Source organism: Chiloscyllium punctatum, chromosome 4 (assembly GCF_047496795.1).
Source record: "Chiloscyllium punctatum isolate Juve2018m chromosome 4, sChiPun1.3, whole genome shotgun sequence".
NCBI lineage: Eukaryota > Metazoa > Chordata > Chondrichthyes > Orectolobiformes > Hemiscylliidae > Chiloscyllium > Chiloscyllium punctatum.
The window spans coordinates 115,740,145-115,745,940 of NC_092742.1; the positions used below are offsets into that span (position 1 = coordinate 115,740,145).

At 42.9% G+C, this 5,796-nt stretch overlaps 1 non-coding gene across 1 annotated transcript; it reads left to right on the forward strand.

Annotated features, from left to right (window-relative positions):
* Positions 1–5,066: 5,066 nt before the first annotated feature.
* Positions 5,067–5,148, forward strand: trnaf-aaa (transfer RNA phenylalanine (anticodon AAA)). The gene has a single exon. It is a non-coding gene; the product is annotated as a tRNA-Phe (tRNA).
* Positions 5,149–5,796: the final 648 nt, after the last annotated feature.

Sequence of the window (5,796 nt, forward strand, 5' to 3'; positions counted from 1 at the left end):
ATCTCTCTAGTAATTTGGGATTCACGGTGCATCCCATCACATTGAGCAATAACTTTGTCCCAGTAATACGTTTCCAAAAGCTGCCATTTCTAAGGGAACACTTGCAAGCTGTCGGGAATAAGTTGTGATTCGGAGATGCCGGTGTTGGACTGGGGTGTACCAAGTCAAAAATCACACAACACCAGGTTATCGTCCAACAGGTTTAATTGGAAGCACACTAGCTTTCGGAGCGATGCTCCTTCATCAGGTGTTTGTGGAGGGCTCGATCGTAACACAGAATTTATAGCAAAAATTTGCAGTGTGATGTAACTGAAATTATACATTGAAGAATTGATTGTCTGTTAAGCCTTTCATCTGTTGAAAGAAGTGAAACTATCACTGTATTCTATGAGTAAATCACAAAACCCTTTCTTTTAAAGTTGCATTCTCGGGTTAGCTGTTAACAATGGCAACAGCTAGACAATATGTTGAAGGTGTTAGCCCCCTGAGTTTTCTGTCTGTGACCTGATGTTTAGATTGATTCCAATCCAAAAAGTGAAATAACAGAGTTTTACATAATTTAATGCAGTTTTTGAGCTCAGAGTTCTACATAAATGTATGTGGTTTCTGAGCAAAGTGCAATGTAACTCTGAAAGTACCAAAACTATTCACCGCACAAAATATATGTGTGCATGTGGATCTTTGTCTGTGTGTGTGTCTCCAGCGATACCAAAACCTGACAACTCATGTATAGAAGCAGAACTGACAAAAAGAACATTTTTTCATACACACGGACTCATGAATGCTGTCTTTGAGGCAGAGCGAGTCGTCTGGGTCATGAGCTGCTCACACAAATTGCAGTGAGGCAATTCCAAATGGTGCTTTCAACGTACTGGCGCCTTAGAGCACCAATACTGCCAGGAAAGTGCTCAAGTAACATGAATCAGAACTGACTAACAATGAACCATGAAAAGTGAAGATTGCCAATTACAGTCTCAATGAGATGAGGTTAACAATTAGACTGATGTCTCCACCGGATCGAGAGGACCAATCACCAGCCTCTCGCATCAGGACAGAAATTAAGGAAATTAGGGAAAAGTAACCAAGTTTCATATCGCAATTTCCCTCCTTTACGCAACAACAACAGAAAACTGCGAGCAGATTCAATATAAAACCTAATTTCACATCAACAGGGAAATAAATATCTCCATTCACTTTCAGAGAAACTGTGAAAACTACAAATTGTCTGGAATATGAAAGTTTGGCGCAGCCTGTTTTTGAGTCGCATATTATGCTGGTGGCCTTTCAGCTGGAGGGGCACGTGACAACTGCAGCAGAAGGGGAAAACAGCGTGGGCACTGACATGTTGGTTATTTTCTGCTGTGCCGCATCACAGCCGGGTTAAAAGAAATGACTGCTTTTCTTTCTGTTCAACTTTAACACAGCTCATCCCTTCAAAACGTTACCAGCTTAATCCATTAGCACATGTGGCCGCGCAGGGATACAAACACAAGCCTTGTTAAGAAGTGGAATCTGAAAACAGAGTCTCAGGTTGCTCAACCACGCGAGCACACAGGCCAAAACTGGAAACCCAAGAGCATGTACCTGATAATACCCTGCAGCATACTCACAGCAACTGTCCCAGTTCTGCAGAATAAGCGGTGGGAAGAAATTGCTCTATCTGAGCGGTCGTGCTTGTTGTTCTCATCAGAAAATCTGGCTTTGAATTTGCTAGCCCATATCTGCTGCCATGCTGAAACGGAATGCAATGCCGATTAGTCGCTGTGTGAAACTTTGTTCACTCTCTCTCCTCAGATAAAGTGATGACTGAAGATGATGAATTCTGCTCCTGCCAGAAACGCCGACTCTCCTGCTGCTCAGATGAACTGAAAAACTGGTTTATCATTGGAATCCGAGAATGGCAGAACACGTAGCAAGAGTATTCGAAACCCAGAGCCAATAAGAGTTCAAACTTTCATTTTATTTCTCCATAATATTGCATTATCCAGCAGAGCCATGAGCAACTGCCACCTGGCTGCAAGCTGAGTTGGAAACCTATGTGGGAATCAAGGACATGTGACTCACTTATTGTCAGTAAATCAAACAGTTCTCACTTTGAGTGGTGTAAAAATTAGTTCCTATACGTATTCAGGGAAGGTCAAAGGCGATTTGAGATGTCAAAGAGGTGGTCACTGTTCGTGATTGCTCTTCGTTCGAGTTGTGAAAAGGTTTCCCGCTTTAGTCACATTCACGTTTCTTATTGATGACTGAATCAGACAAAAGGTGTTTCACCAGAGCTGCACTTGACTTGCATTCTTCTCCCTCGCTGTCATATTTTCCTGGAACTCTGTGAGAACAAGAAAACAAAATACATATTGTCATTCGGCAGTCTGTCTGTTAATTCCTCATTTTCCATTACAACATGGCTTACACTTCAGGCCACACGGTACTTTTAGTAACAGTATGAGAACAAGAGTCGATAGTTCATCTGTGCCTGTAAATATTTTCATTCTGAATGAACTGTATCCGTGTCTGCTGCTTCGAAACTCGAATATGTGAACTGCTCCAAACTATAAATGAGGATTTCTGGTTTTGGTTGACACACGTTGAGAAACGCCAGACAGCGTTCAAATGAAGCTTTCAGAGCACATTTTCGGATGCATTTGACAGAGACAAAGAACATAATTTACATCTTTCACTTTTGTTATTTCTTCAAAACATTACAATCTATTTAGCACTTGTCCCGGCATTTAAGATTCAACCCAAATATTTTCATACGAAGTGATTTCCAGTCATTCTGGCAGACAGTAAATCAGTCGGAAAGTTGCCTTAGGAAACACAATCATTTCCGTTTACAGTGTTGGGAATTTCCCATCTGCTGACGAGACAGAGTCCTCACAATCAACATTTTCTTCGGTCTTCCTGCCTAAAATGTTTACCACTTCTTATTTTCAAGACAGGAGTTTTGTTTATAACACGTTCGAAGAACAGGAACAACCTTCCAACCTCCTGAAGCCGTTTCCAATTTAAAATGGAAGTTTTGTTCCTTTCCCATGGGAAGAGCAGTTAATGAGAAAGGAGTTTCCACGAGCTGTGTCCCAGGGTTTGGCAGGGAGCCCTGATTGAAGCTGCAGTGGCCGCTTTCAGTTGGCATCGGGGGTTTGGAGAACATGGTGTCGTATTCTGCTGCGTGTAACCGTCGAACTCCCTGTGGACTCGGGTGAATCATGGATGAGTTTTCGGAACAACGCTGCCTTCCAGTCTCTGGCCATCTGCTATCTAAGGAAATAGAAACATTTATTTGTTCAGTTCGAAGTCCTGGGGAATGTGAAAGATGGAACAGGTCTGATACACAATTGGAGACTGGGAAAATTGTTGGAGAGGAAGTAATAAAAGAGAAGCTGAATATAAAGTTGGAAGTCAGGAGACATTCAATAAAAAGGAAGAGTGTGCAAAAGCAGGTGGAGATTGACATGGAAAAGAAGTGCCACTAATCCCGAAGTCTTAAATCGATTTATATTTCCAAGATGCTACCAGACCTGCTGAGATTTTCCAGTAATTTCATTTGTTGGTTTAGAAACAGAAGATGGCATTGATCCTGGACCAAACAGCTCTCCCGTGCTCTGGGGATATTTGACTTACTGTGTCTATGTCCCACACTGAAACCTCACGATCCTGCCGCACCTCCATTCTCGTTACTGACAATATACTGTTTATTACGTTAAACACAAGAAGAACAATTGCAAAACGTTGAGGGAGAGTACCCTTCGGTTTCCATCAGAACAATCTGAATCACTGCAAATTGGTTCAGGACCCATGTGACATTGATCCTTCTCTGTCAGACCCCTCGCAAGTGGCCATTCGCTTTCCGTGCCTTTGAACACTTTGGGTGGTGCACGGTTGGTTTTGAACCTCACGTTTTCAAACGGACATCATTCATTGTATTTTTGGCTGCACTGATAAAGTTGTCTCTGGCGCCACCAGTAAAATGGAAACAGTGTTCACTCAGAAACCGACGTGTGATCAAAAACAGGCGGACAGATGTGTCAAGGAAAGCAGCAAGAACATTCCCCTGCGAAGGGTTGCAATACTGCACGTGGAACGAAGAGCCGGAATTGTATTAAGCAGTGAAAGCGCCCATTGTGAGGCTTGCACCCACCACCCTCAGATTAAGCATCTCACACTGCACCGACTGAGCTAACCAAGCACGGTGTGCTGTGGATTAGTTTGCTATTACATTGCGAGCATAATTCATCAGCAATTTGTTAGGATCCAGTTCATTCCTCCTAATCACAAAAATATCATTCACACCTTTCACTTCAGTTATTCCTTCAAAGCATTACAATCTGTTCCGCACTTGTCCCGGGATTTAAGGTTCAACCTTAATATCTTCATATTTTTACCCTCACCTTTATGTCGCTGATGTGATTTCCAATCTCTCTGGCAGACAGTAAATCAGTCGGGAAATTACCTAGGGAAACCCAATCATTTCCGTTTACAGTTTTGGGCATTTCCCATCTGCTGACGAGACAGAGTCGTCTCAATCAACACTTTCTTTGTTCTTTCTATCTAAAACCTTTACGACTTCTTATTTTCAAGTCAGGAGTTTTATTTATAACACGTTCCAAGAACTGGAGCAACATTCCAATGGCCTGAAGCCCTTTCCAATTTAAAGTGAAAGTTTTGCTCCTTTCACACGGAAAGAGCTGTTACTAAGGAAGGAGTTTCCACGAGTTGTTTCCCGTGGCTTGGCAGAAAGCCGCTGATTGAAGCTACAGTGGCCGCTTTCTGTTGGCATCGGGAGCTTGGAGAAAGTGATGTCGTATTCTGCTGCGTGAAAACGTCTCACTCCCTGCGGACTTGGAGTGAATCATGGATCAGTTTTCCCGGTTATAATATCAATACATGGTCGGGGTAAATGCTTGTGCTGAAATATTTGAGGCTTATTCCCTGGGTGGGCTCGAACCACCAACATTTCAGCCAAATGCGCTGACCATTTGAGATACAGAAACTGGCAATGCAGATATCCAAACGCTTTCAATGAGATCACGGCCGATTTGGTCAGTGCTCAGAGCGCGGTGCGGTCTGTAGTCATGGCCGAGTGGCTAAGGCGGTGGATTAAAAATCCATTGGGTTTTCCGCACGTAGGTTCGAATCCTGCTGACTCTGTTATGAACGCTTTCTTGCTGGAACAATTCAAAATTGAGGAATCCTGTTTTGTAAACCAGGCCTGTAATTTGATTAGACTTGGGAAACTCGAGTTCTTCATCAGAAATGTTCCACATTTAAAACAGTATCTCTGCTTCTCTTTCCAGATACACTGCTCGACACATCGGGTTTCTGCAGTTGTTATTGAACGTCCTGAGCAGAAGTGCTGCTTTTTATTAGATTCCTTTAATCCCTTGTCCTCTGTTCTCTGACTCTGGCCTTTGGCAACACTTCCTCCTGCTCGTCAGAGTGCTCATTCCCCACCGCTCCCTCTCCCATCATTGCAAACAACCGCAGGAAATTGCCACTTAACCATCTTTGTTCCAAAGTGAAACTCACCAGCCTAGGAAATATCTCCACCAAACGGGACTTCTCATCCCTGGACATGGTGCAAGCTAGAGGATTGTGAAGAGATACTGTGAAAATATTGTCAGTTGGCAGTTGGAAAAATGTTTAGGAAGCAAACCATATAATTTAGGCTCCAGTTTTGGAAATCTTGAGAAACTCTTTGGGAAATGGAATCAGAGGAGAATGAAGAAGTGTAAATTGTCAGTCCGAGTAGAGGAAGGGACATTGACTCTGATGTTCTCGGCAAAGGAACTGATCTGA